The sequence below is a fragment of the Aythya fuligula genome, chromosome 5, assembly GCF_009819795.1.
Source record: "Aythya fuligula isolate bAytFul2 chromosome 5, bAytFul2.pri, whole genome shotgun sequence".
Taxonomy (NCBI): Eukaryota; Metazoa; Chordata; class Aves; order Anseriformes; family Anatidae; genus Aythya; species Aythya fuligula.
In genome coordinates, this window is record NC_045563.1 from 44,353,041 (window position 1) to 44,367,431 (window position 14,391).

Sequence of the window (14,391 nt, forward strand, 5' to 3'; positions counted from 1 at the left end):
TGTGACAAGACAGAGGTTGGTTAGAACCATTATTGGTCAACTGTGTGGTCTTTCTGCCACCTTGTGGAGAAGGATCACTAAACTGTTGAGATGAAACTGAAAAGAAGACAGTTATTAAAATTCATGTCTTTCATAAATGCATCTAGGAACTGCCTGTAGCAGAGTGAAAATGCTTTTTTTTAAAAAAAAGTGCTGACATCAGCCCACATCACTAACAGCTAAAACACTTGCACCTGTACTAAACTATTACCACATGTATTGCCTAGTTTGTTTGTTTGTTTGTTTGTCTTTCACACCCTATCCCTACCTTCATTACACCAATCCCCCTGCGCTCTCTGTCTCCATGACTCACCCATTTTGAGCAATATGTTTTGATGCAATTGTCCTCTCTTGGACCTCTAACTTCATACTTAGGCTGAGGGACTTGGGGTTGTTCAGCCTAAAGAGAAGACTCTGGGGAGACTTCCACACCTTCCAGTACCTAAAGGGGGCCTACAGGAAAGCTGAGGAGGGACTCTTTGTTACGGGCTGTAGTGATAGCACGGGGTGAATGGGTTTAAACTAAAAGAGGGTAGATCTAGATTAGATACAAGAAAGAAATTCTTTACTCAGAGGGTCGTGAGGCACTAGAACAGGCTGCCTAGAGAAGCTGTGGATGCCCCATCCCTGACAGTGTTCAAGGCCAGGCTGGATGGGGCTTTGAGCAACATGGTCTGGTGGGAGGTGTCCCTGCCCAGGGCAGGGGGGATTGCAATTAGATTGTCTTTAAGGTTCCTTCCAACCCAAACCAGTCTGTGATTCTATAGTTTATTTTAAAAAGGTTACCTTGTCTGATCTCTAAGTCAATCATAGTACATGCAGTTAAGAGATGCACCAGCCTCTCTATTCATTGGCCATGATGAACGCTGGTGAGTACTGAATGGTATTTGTTTCTGTTCTCTGTTCCTGGCTGAGCCCCTAGCATCCAGCCTGAATGTAGGTGCTGAAATTATACATTTGCCAAACAGGGAAATTTCTGCCAAGGGTGACCAGGTTAACATGAATTTCATCTGGAAGCATAATTTATTTCATTCCTGACATTACAGAAATATGTTTAAGCTCCCTATTGCTCATATGCAAAACCTTTAAATTCTTTGCTATATACTGTACATAGCTCTGTGTATTACAGATCTTCACCAAGCCAGTAGATGAAATCCTACTTAAAGAATGCTGGCATTTGATAGTCAGGTGAGGAGTGTCTCTTGCATATTCCTTCTTCCTTCTCTGCTGTGTACAGAAGAGAATCCAGGTTTTCCTCTTCTACGTGTTGGAGCTTCAAGGAAGTGGAAAAGGTCCATTTTGTCCACTCCCACTTCCATTTTGTATGTTTGCTGATTATGCAAACACTTTGAACAAGGAATGGAAAGAAAAAGCCCCTCTGATTTAGAGTGTTTTATGAAGACAGATTATTCAAACAGAAACTTTTCCTGAAAACTATGAATATTTGTTGTGTGTGTTACTATTAGAATAACACATGCTAAACAAATTTGGGTTCATTTTGTGCTAGGTATGCATTAGGACATGTAAAACAGTCATATGCTGTTCTAAACAAAATAAAGAGTGGGGAAATGGGGATGTAAGGCAAAAAGTGTCATTAACCTGTTATATACCTAATGAGATGAGTTGTATGGAATGAATGACTGATGCTGCAGATTCATAGATCTGTGACTGATTTAACCCATTTAAAAGCATATTAAAAGAAGAGGCTATTGACATGAGTAAGATTCTTCGTATGCATGAGAATATATATGACTTTCTGAAGTATAAGATTATGCAGACAGTGTGCGTTAAAGTCCTCAAATAAAGTCAGATGTCTTTTATTTCAGTCAAATTCTACAAAACATTTATATTCTTCAGTATGAATGCATCTATGGATTACAGTGTGGAACATTTCTTTTTAATTGAATTTATATTATTGTATATTTATATTATCAATTATTAGAGTTTCTGAATTATTTTAAGTTTAAACACACAATTTACAATTTTAAATGACAGCATTATGCTCTTTAGAGAAAAAAAAAAAAAAAAAAAAAAAAAAACAGGAAAGATTTCTTTGCTAGCTTGGCTTTCTTTCCCACTGTAGGTCTTCAGAGAAAGAACTTGTGCATTAGTTTATCTTTCTTTGATTTGTTGTCTTTTTTGCCTGATAAGAACAAAAGATACAGCACAGATATTGGTGGTAAGAGTATCTGTATCCCATTTTCGATTAGCTGTGTAATTCCAATCCCCATAAAGATGCCTTTCCCAGTTCCACTGTGCCCTGACTTCTCACAGCTCTGGGTGACAGAAATCTACTGGGATTTCCTCCAAGAACTGTAGCAAGTGACCAACACTTTGTGGAATGTTTATGGGGAAAGCATTTTCAGTTTGGCAGTTTTTCTTTCAGTTCACTTGGCTTTCTTCTTACATTTCACTGCCAGATGTAGCAAAGAACACAGTCTCAAGCTTTTGCCTGTGTTTTAACATGTAGTTAAATACAAGTTGTGAACATAATCATATTGGAAAATAAAAATAAAATTGCATGCTGTGTCTTATATTTTCAACTCAATATAGGCCAAAGCAGTAAAGCAGAAAAAAACACAGATTAGATGACTATGTCACTCAGTTTTTGTCTTTAGAGAACAGAGTAGGCAGATTTTCTGTGTTCCAAGTTTCTGTATTAAATCTTTCAGTCATGTTAGCTATCTTGGCAGTCAGTCAGGAGAAATGTATGCGATTTTTCCTTTCCGCTGAGAATGAATATCACAACATGAAATTGCTTTAATTGCTGTGACTGTTAATTATCATCCTTATCTATTCCACTGCTCTGTTGAGGATTAGTTCTGTGGTAAGTACCTGGATGCTATTTCATTCTGTTAGCTGAACCCTGGTAAGTTAATTGCAAGGAGCTTTGAAGGGGGCTGTACGAGGGAAGCAGACACAAAAGGTCTTATAACTGAGAAGAAGGCAATTCCCACTCCCTGGAGGGTCTAGCTTATGTTATGGCTCTCTAGCCTGTAACAACTTTTATCAGCTCTGAAATCTCTCCTTCCCTTGAGGTATAAATACAAGAGCTGAGGTTCAGGGTAGTTCTGCATAGATGATGTTATCAAGACAGATATCTGTGCTTAAGAAAGAAAAATATCTGTTTTTCACTCCTTAAAACTACACTCAAAATTCAGCTGCTTCAGGCTGAGATAATTTTACAAAGAAGGAAGGCTGCTATGGAGGTATACTGTGTACCTCCACAGGCCTTCAGTGCCTATGCCACCAGGGGAAAAAAATGTGTTTTGCCTGTGTAAATAAACAGAATATCATTGGGAACTAGACATCTGATGTATCAACAGAGTTGACTCTTAATTACATACTGTGCAGGATGGGGCCTAATACTTAAGAAATACTTTGCAAATTCACAGCAGGAAAGTTATTCTCTGTTTTGTCTGTTTACTCCTTCCTGTTATGTTGCTATAAAAGAAAAAAAAAAAAGTTTACACTGGAATGTGTCCAGATCCTTCAGAGATCCAAGTGCATCTAAAACCCTGAGCAGAATATTTTGATTAGGGGAGTTAAATAAAGTGCTGCAATGCAGTATCACAGAGGTTGTATTTGCTGGCTTTCCATCATGTTAGTGTAGGCAGCTAGGTGGGCTACAGCCTGTGTTTCATATACATTAAAAATATTTCCCTGTTGAATGAGCAATGCAAGTAGTAGGGAAATGATTTCTCCACACATTTTCACATATACAATTCAAAATACTTTATTTAAAAACCTGCTGAACTCTCCCTGCTCAGACTAGAAATGCTGGATGCTAAAAAGGTTTTACATTATTATCTCTTCATTTAAGGAATTTGCCTCAGAGCATGTGGCCTTTTAACATGAAAAATAAATTCTATATTACATTTAAACACCTACCAAAAAAAATTCCATTCTCTCAAAATTCACACTTCAGCCAGTTAAGGAAATTTATTGCTCTCTTATGACATATGATATGCAAACTCTGAGAATTTTAATATATACCATATGTAGAGCAATCCTGTGGTAAAGTATAAAATGTTTTAGTCTTTTGTATTACCTTCACTTCTTTTCTTCAGAGGGCGAGACATCCCTCCTTGAAAGAAAACAGTGAGGTTTGGGTTTTATTGTTTTCCCTGTGTAGTTTCTATGAAGAGCTGTGATTGGGTCTGAAAGGCAGTGGCTGAACCAAATGAAGTAGTAGCTACTGAATAAAACCTTTTGATAAGTGTGTAAAAATAAAACCTGTTTCACAGAACAACTCAGAAGAGGTATTCTGAAAAGTGAGACAAAGTGGTGGTTGAAGCTCAGTGTCAGAATTTGGCAGAATTTCTGCTAGGTCCTAACTGCTATTTTGCAAATTAAAAGTTCAAGAATAAAGAATTATCCATGACATGTAAGATTCTAAATGGCCCAGTTTATCTTCACTGTAGGACTTGGGAGCTTATTTTTTTTGTTGCAGACCAATTTCATCCAAATAATTATCATGATCTGCTGTAGAGTGGTAGTCTATAGGTGAGTCATTTTATCTGAATAGGCTAAAACCCAGACTCAAGTGATCTGATAGTCTCATTCAATATGGCAAGAAGGGGAAAAATTAGCCTTTCAATGAATGTGAGATGGTTTCATTGCAACTATTTCAGTGTAATGTCCTTAGTAAGTGTTAGCGTGTTTCACATCCTGTGGTGACTTCACCTCCTTCACGCTTCTATGCAAAAGCTTAAACAGAGCGAAACTCTGTGTTGAGATGTGCAATCTGTTGCCAACCAGTTCCATCTTGTCCACTGTTAATAGCATTCAGGCTGTTGCAAATGAAGCTAAGAAATGTCTTTTGCAGACAGTAGGATTTTCCCTATGTTCCCCTGCAAAATCTGTGTAGAGGGAATGTCCATATGTTTCCCTGTCTTTGAGCCAAACGGTGTTGTGGGATGATGATCATAGTCTCATTATCTCAGAGGTTCCACACAATGATATCATTCATGGAATGACAGAATGTCTTTTGAAAGCTCTGGAAACAGGCTGACACCTCCCATTGAAGCTGTCAGAACGTAGCTGCTCTCTCTCAGAAGCAGGAAATACTCAGAGGGCTGGAGGCAGCATGATTCAGGCTGATGCGTCTGGTGTCCCAGGCTCAGGGAGCAGCGTCTGGGGAGACTTGCTTGTCAGATTGGTTTCAAATCTAAAAAAGAAAAGAGGAGAAGAGGAAAAATATTTGAAATTATAGTGAATTTAGACACAAACTTGTTCCGCTTTTACACAGACAGCTTTACAAGAACAGTAGAAAGGAAATTTCAATCCTTCCTCCCTCTATTAGCTACCAAGTTGCTTTTCACTATTCCATTGTGGCGCTGGTAATTCATACACTCTTGCCTGTTGTAAGTTCCCACTGCTATTTTTTAGCTCCCCTGAAGTCAGAGAGAGACTGTGATGTTGCCATTAGCATATGCGGCATATTTAGTGCACATATATTTTTATGATATCTTGTCATTTTCCTACTTTCCACTCCCATCCAGACAAAAACAAAACCAACAACAACAAACACCACCAAAACCCCAAAATAAACCTTCAACATCTTCATGAGGAGGGTAGAGTAGCACAGGAGCCAGTTAACGCAGAGGCTGTGGAAGCTCCACCCCTGGAGGTTTTCATGACATGGCTAGACAAAGCTGCGGCTGCCCTGATCTTTTGTTGGCAACAGCCCAACATTATTCAAGCCACAGGTTGAAACAAAGACTTCCAGAGGTTCCTTCCAACCAAAATTTCTGTGATTCACCTCTCCTCTACAGCCGTGAGCTATAAAACCTCAAGGGGCCACGACCCAGTAGAAGAGAAGGATTCAGTTCTCATCTTTCACAGTGGAGTTGCATCTTCTGCCAGTGTAATATGCATGCCTGTTCTTGCCTTGCACTAAGATTTGTCAACACACCTAATATTATGGAATTTTTGACATTTTGGTCACTTCAGAAAAGAAGGCAAAGGAGGCAAAAAGAGAGAGGAATACTAGTGTTAATAATTTCAGAGAAAGAGTTGCCAAGGAAAAGATGGATGGAGTGGAAATTCACACTGTATAAGACAACAATTTGGAGGTTCAAAACTTACATGGTCTTATGCATACCTGTTGCTTTTGTGAAAATTTGGATGGTGACTAAGTACAATTTACTGTGCATATTGCCAAAAGGAGATGATTCATTGAAATAGGCACATATTTTTATTTTCCTGGCAAGACCTGGTTAAACCTGCCACATCAGTCATCCCATTGGAAGAGAGCATACAACTTTAATTAGCCTGGAAATAATATTGGTGATGTGCCCAAAGGCATTTCTGGGATCTCTCTCTCAAAATTCTGGCATAAAATTTATTGGAGGATTCTTGGGATAATTCTCTGTTCTGTTTTTGAGTTTCCAAAAGGCCCTGTGGATAATGTTCAGGTATTTCTACATCTTAGAAAAATACGTCTGGAATATACATTTTCGAAAGGTAGAAACCTTAGTATTTTTACAAATTGCCCTAGGATATGGAATCTATGAATTCGTATCTCTTTTCAGTTTACAAAAAAATGTCTCTCATGCACTATGCAAGAAATACATAACCCTGTATCTATGCTTCAGAGAAACTGTAAAGTTTTATAGGAAAGTCTAGCTTATGAGAGGGTTGTTTGTTTAATTATGCTGTGTTATTGATCCTGGTTAGCTCTTTGCATTATTATTGAAAATATTTTAAAGCTTACTGCTAAAAACAAACAAATAACTGTTTTCAGGTAGGAAAACACATATAATCTTTGTCCCTTCACCATCTTCTCTGTGGCTGCATACACCTTCAGGATGTAGAAGCTATGGGAGAAGAAAAGGCAAAATTTTGGCAGTCTCATGTTATATTACAGATTCTACTAGAGATTTGAAATAGTGCCCTCTGAAATGCAGACTCTTAAAAAATATATATATCATTAAATATCTGAGAAATCAAATACTCCTGCATTCTTATGAAAGCCAGTAAGCAGTTAGCATTTAGGAAAAGGTGGATGACAGTCAATCATTTTTCTTCCCACTTTCATTCCCAGTTGCACTAGTATGATTGACATTTTTAAAATATCCTGTCTCATATGTAGGGATTTTGTAACTTTTACCTATTTGTTCCACAATAATTTCTCAATGTTTCAGTTTGAGACACATCTGGTGACTTCCCTGCAAAGAGTTTTGGTATCTTTTCCATAGTGACCAAAGAAGTGAAAAATAGATTTAGCTTTTAACTATGGTCTTAGCTTCTCAATACGTCTTGCATACCCAGGTCATGTACTAGGTTCACAGGGCACTTCACTAGCTTTCTGTTCCTGCTATGTTGAAGAAAAGAATAACAATACATTTTGGTTTTGAGCTTGTGCAAACTTTTCTCCTCAATATTTTTGTTGTATAGTCTTTTCTACATTCCTCGTTTGGATGTAGCTTTTGATTTTTCATTGATGCTTTCCTGCTACTAAAAATTTCTTTACCCTGCTCTTTAGTGGCATTTTGCCCTTCCATAGCCTTTTTTGAAAGACAATGTGTTTTTTTTCTGTGCCTATAAAGAAGTGTCTTTAAGTTGTCTCCAACTTGCTTACGAAGATTTAACTCTTAGATGTCTTATTTAGATTCTTTTCAAGAAGCTATCTATGTAGTAACTTTCTGAAGTTGATCTATCTATGACACTTTTTTTTTTTTTTTTTTTTTTTTTTTTTTTTTTTTCCTTCTCCCATTCCTCTGGCAAGGACATTGTGTTTTTGTACATTATAGCATTACAGTTGCTGTTACAGAACAGCTTTTGATCATGACTTTTTGAAACAGGTCCTATGTGCTACTCACAGTGTAGCCAAGTGACTCTTCTGAGGGGCTCTCTAGCCAGGTTCTCCATGAAGCATCATTAATTGTGCCTAAAAATCTCTGTTGCACTATTATATCCATTTTTACATGAGGATATATTGAAGTGTCTTTCAGTTTGCCTTTCAGAGATTCTCTGATCTCATCCAGTGTCACCATTTTGAGAAATAAAATGACCATTTACAGTGCTTTGTACCTGCAAGAGGCCTCCTAGTACCCAGCTGTAATATAAACTCATTTTTCTATATTTTTTTTTCTCATTTAGCCCTGAGATTTTATCTCAGTAGAATTCTGTTACTCATTGATGTAGTCAGCTTGTGACTAACTCAGTTCTAGGCTTTCTGTAGCTTTGTGTGCTGTTTTCCCACCATTACTGCTGAGTTTGCAGGCTTCATGGTGTTCCACTGACTGTGTGTACCACCAAGTTCCTCCTAGGTTATCCTGATTATCCTTATCTATGATAAGACTTCATGGCATTCTGCCATGGTGTCTGAGAGATAATTTCTATATCCTTATCTATACTGGACATCTTGTCCAAGTGTACATGCTTCTGAGCTTCTCCCCAGTCTTTTGTAAAAAACAAAACAAAACACCCCATATGATGTTCTTGATTTTTAGGTAGCAATACCCCTATGTTTCAAATACAAGACATTCCAGAACTCCATTATGTATATTAAATTACATAAAATGGGGGAGGGGATATCACTATCTAGCATTAAATAGCTTACTGTAACTGGTTTAGAGAGACATGACTAATAAATGAACCATCATCACAAAGAAGTGTTACTGTTGCTTACTTGTTCAGTGGTTATGCTGCCACAGAGTTCTTGCCATGGGTGAAAAAACCTGGTTTTGAAGTTGCCATACAGACAGAAAAAAAAAAAAAAAAAAAAAAAAGTGCTCTTTAAGAAATTCAGCTGCTACACTCAATACATGCCAACTTAAACTTGAGAGGAAGAATCCCACTGATAATCTGCTCCTCTTGTCACATACTAGTTCAGCCTAGATTTCAATAACATTGCACTCAAAATTAACAAAATAATTGTGACCTATGCTGCAGAACAATCTTGGACTACAGAGCATAATATAATGATCAAAAAGCAATAAATACCTCCCCACAAATGACACCTAAGTGTCTTCCAGGCAGAGACATTAAAACCTATTGATGATACACATGAACTTCCCAGAATTAAATGCATTTCATCCTGGTACAAAATGCCCTCATGAAAACAGTGGAGGGTAATTTAAATAGCCATATTGCTCCAGAATAAACTCACAATCATTAAAGGAGACAATCAATAAAAGAGATGAACACTCATTTCTCAGCAGGAGAAAAATGTCTTAAGGTGATTCCTCCATCTCTGTCCTCTCAGGGAGCCCTAAAAATGTCTGTTGTAGATAAATCTTGTAAGTAGAGTTTAAAACTTTACTCAAAACATGAACTCAAAAGTTACATAGTTTTATGTTTTATTTTCATTCCATGCCATCAGCTATTCCCTCTTGTCCCATATATGATAATTTATCCATCTTTCTCTTGCCTATTGGAGAGAACCACTGTATTACTTCTCTCTCCAGCACCCTTTTTCACTTCACAACTACCAGCTCAATTTTCTCTCAGATATTGAACTCTGATTTTTGAAAGCATTTATTCTCAGATTGTACATATCTTTAAAACTCTTTGCTTCTGTTTATGAAGAAGGACTAATGTTTAATTTTCCAGCTCTGTGAGCTGGTCTAATGAAAAAATGTCCACCCTCAGCTCTATTACTGATCAGTGTGATGGGCTGGTGGTACCTTGATACCTCTGCATTATGAACTGCAGAATACCTAGAATAAATAAAAGAGACGTTTAAGAAGATTTTTTTTTTTTTAATTGCAAATAAAGTTTTTTCAGATGCTTATGAGGAGCTTTGGTAAAAAATGAGTGTTATTAAGAAATCTGTCATGGAATTTATTAATGGCTGTACAGTTTTGCACCTGAGGATTATATGGAAATGGATAAGCAAAGGTGGTGGTGTGGTGGGGATGGCTTAGGAAAGGAACTGAAATTTAAGCTAACCACTTAGACCTGTGAGAAAAGAAAGGCATACAAAAAGGCATACAGTCAATGTGACAGTCATTAAAAAGACAGTTTTGTCCAGGCCAAGATGGCATTTATCAAGATGCCAAAACTTGGGAATAACTGAGTCACAAAATAATGTCTGAGTGGATTAAATCTGTAGCTGTGCCTGTGGACAGGTAAGTAACGCTTTATCTTAAAGTCATAATGCAAAAAGACTCGACAGGGATTAAAGCCTGCAGATATTTTGCTGACTGAAGGATAAAGGCATTTGTTGTTTTTCGTTAAAGTGAACTCAGTCCTTTGGAGAAATAAAGCTATATTACTTGTACGATGCCTTGCTGCTGACACCAGTGGCATGCCCACAGCATGCTGGAGAGCCAGTCGCTCATTGTGCTTGCCCTCAGCTCCTGGTGAAACAGCCATGCAAGGGACCATGCTGCAGCACAGCCTTGTCTTGCTGTTTCCCCCCCTTCTTTTTTTAGATCACTTTCATCGTGAAGAGGCAGGTGTGCAGACATTGTGGCTGGGCTGTCATGTTTCATGTTCTCGTTTAATGCTTTCACAGCCTTTTTTTTTTTTTTTTTTTGTATTTTCAAGTATTCCTGTATTGTAGAAATTGACATATATAACTGATTGTTCTTTTCTTTTACATCTAGGTATAATAAAATAAATATTGCTTTTAGCCAGAAGAATAATTTGTACAGAGAATAATAAATTAAACTAAAACTTTTTTTTTTTTTGATAGAAATTTCCAGGAAGCATGTAAAATTCAGATTTTGTTTTAATCAAAAGCTGATAATTATCTTTTTTTTTTTTTTTTTTTAATCTGAGAAATACATTCATAAGTGATAGCTTTAAGTAGAAGCACAAATTCTGCACAGCTTTATAACTCTCAATGCACTGAGATTCTGAGATTCCCAGCTATGTATTAGCTAACCTTGCATTAGAAAAGTGATTAATTGCTCTTTTTGTCTGCTGGCAGCCAGTAATTCTATACGTTTATTGCTTAATATTTGTCCTATGAAAATGTATTCTGATTTATTGTGTATTTATGCTCCAAAGATTACCAAAGAAAAATCACTTATATTGTAAGTCAGTTATCTGCCTGTTCACAGCATTAGAATTGAGCCTTACTTCACGGCCAGACAGTACCTGGGTCTGCTCTTCAGCCTTGGCTTGTGCATTCCATGCATGTACCTCAGTTAAACTGTCATTTTGCTACCTCTATTGTACATAATATAGGCCTTTTATTTTAAGTTAAATCAGAGATATGAATCTACCCCACGTAGGATTTAACACATAAAATTACACGTACTATTTAGAAAACAAAACAACAACAACAACAAAACACACAAAAAAAACCAACAACAACAACAACAAAACCATTCTCGGGGTCACTGTTAGTCACATGACTGCCTGAGTTGGCTAAGGTAAGTAACAATAAAAAAAAAATATTTAACTGAACCTATTGTATGAGTGCTTTCTAATGCAGTCTGTAATTATAATGCTCATCTGTTATCCCCCCCCCCACCACAAATGCCTGTCTTATTCAGTGCCCAGGAAGGATTCCTGACAAAGGAGTGAAAGCAATAAAGGACAGAAGATTTCTGCCTCCCTTTGCTCCTCTGTGTTTGAAATCATTCAGCCAATGAAGACAAGAAGGTTTTTTAAAAAGCTCATAATTTAGTCCATTGAGTTCTTGCTTGTGCCTCTGCCACAGAGCTTCTGTATGATTTTGGCCAATTTATTTAAACTAAACTTTGTCACATCAATAGTTGTTTCCTTGTTTTCTTTGGGCCTGACATGACACCCTGCGAATGGCTTGCTGAATGCTCACAGCTGAAACTGAAATCAACAGCAGCTGTGCTTTGAATAGAAAACATGGTATAGAAAGCCATGTGTTCTCAAAAAGTCAAATCTTAGATCAGACACAAAAAATCCATCAGACTTTTATTTTTAATCTTTTTGTGCTTTTGTTTATCTTCCTTAAAGAGAGTTTAAAACCTCTCCCATTAGCGGGGTTTTGTGAGCATGAATTAGCTTGGTTTTGTGAAGCTTATGGGTACTCTGGTGACAAGTATCATAGAAAAGTTCACAAGGAAATATAACCATTCTGTCTTTTGAATTCATATAATGCATAAGGCCTATGGCTATTGAATGAGAATAAAAGAGGATGGAGTAACAGTGTGCTAGGTAAACTTGACCTATTTTATACAGGGAATGAGATGGCATCCTCTAGTTTGCCAAAAATATGGTCTAAATTGAACAGATACATCTGTTGTTATACGATTGTGGGGGATAGAGAAGTATTTCACAAAACCCACAAGAATGATAAACCTAATCCAAGCAAAATATGAAAAAAAAAAAAAAAAAAAAAAAAAAAAAAAGGACACAGAGGACAGAGAAGTATATATTCTGATGATGCTGATCAATTGGAAGTATAAACAACATGGGTGATGGGGCAGAACAAGCACATCTGTCGATCAGTACATACAGGTGTTCTAAAACTGCAAGGAAGGCAGTGTCAGGCGGTCTTCTCTCCCCAAGCCCTGGTTCCAGCATCTAGCACTCTGTGTCACCATGGTATGAACCCTTCCCCTTCATGCCCACAAAAAATATGCTAGAGAAATATGCAGTTTCGAGAGAGAGGTGAGACCATCTGTTAGTTTGCTTCTCCTAAAAGTAGGAGTGGCACAGACTCAACTGTTTACACTCAGTCAATTTATTTTACTAATTTAGCAGAAGATAAATCTAGCTGAAATTTGAACATTTTCTGCTGAGCTAGTGAGTTAAATGGGCTGATGAAATTATCTGACAAGTTTCATTAGTGTGAGGGAAGAGGTGGAACTGTGCTGCTGGAAAGTTAAGAAGGGACTTGGGAGGAAGGATTAAGATTTATCTTTTTTGGTGAAAAATGAACAAATGCTCAGCTGCATTTGAAGAATTTTATATGGAAAACTGTAGAATCCAGTCTTGAACCCATAAGATCCCTTTTCTATTTGCCATCCAAGCATAAATGCCCATTCCTTCCCAGTGTAGGGCAGGGGCCAGACACCTAGAAGGCCTGTGAAGGGACAACATCAGCCTTGCAGTACTGAGGGCAGTGGAAGCTCAGCCAGATCAAGTGAAGATGCAGTCTACAGACTGTGGTCAGCAACATCTGAAATGTTCTACCAACATATGTGAATTATGGTTTTGAAAGATTTTGATAACAGAGTATATAGAGGTTGAGTGTTAAAGGTTAATTGTTAGGGGAGGATGCAAGCAAAGGAGGGGGGTGGGGAGACGGGCTGTGCCATAGGGAGAGAGATGATTTTGTTATACGACTGGGAGGGGAAGAAGTAATACTGCAGAGTCAGCTCAGGTCTTTATTAGATCAGATGCTGTGCCGTGTGAATGCAGCTTTACAGTCTTCAGGGAGATCCAGATTTTGAGGCTATGCAGCCTATCTCTCTAATGCACCACAGAGCTAATAAGGCTGGTGCAGAGCCAGCTGCTCCCAGGTCTGTGACTAGTGAAGGCACACTGCAGGGACCCTACAGGGTCTCATGGCCCAGCCTCGACGGCCATGCCTGCACCAGAGGATCCTGCCTCCTGGTGAGAGTGGAGCTGTGGGGCAAAGCAGCTGGTGCTGCAGACCTGACATTTACCACAGCAGCATTGCAGGAGATTCTGCTGAAGGCAGGACTACATCTGGTTGTCGTGGGGTCCCGCAGCGAGGCTACAGGATTGAGTGTGGCTGTCAGCACTCCCAGGCCCTGTGTCCCCATCTGAGCCAGCACTTACATTTTTAGGTCTCAGCTCTGTCACCTTAGGGCAACGTTTTGCTTCGCTGGCCCTACAGGGATAAAAACTACGTTGTACCTACTGTTCTCATGGCAGCTCCCTCAGTTTGTATGATTTGGATATATGCATTGGCTGGTTGGCAATACGAAAGGACAGCTACATCAGCTTTGCGGCTGAGATTTGATGAAGTTGTTTCACATAGTTCTGTAAGCACACCTAATTCCTTAACCCTTTAAAGAAAACACCTGTAAAAATCAGAGAGCCACGCAGTCTCTGTACCTTGTTATGGCTTTGACCTTTTTTTCTTAAACTCCCAACAACTTCACCACTTTGAAGGGGCTTCTGCTCAGGTAAAATACAGCCAGAGCATTGCCTGTAGATCACCAAACTTATTCAGCACACATAGCTGAGGCCACCCTCCAGCAGCAAATCTACGTCAGTTGTACTATAGAGCCAAAGATTAGATTTGGTGCCTTGATAGAGCTGCCATACTGGTAAAAAGAAGAAAAAAAAAAAAAAAGCAAACACGTATTTGCCCTGGCCCACCCTGAGCACCTGTTTGTCCAGGGCCAGAGCCCCAGTGCTGGGGTTAAAGCTGAGGAGAAGGAGGGAGGGTCCACAGGTGGGATCAGTTGTCCCCTTATGGGCTCAGGTCTCGGTCAT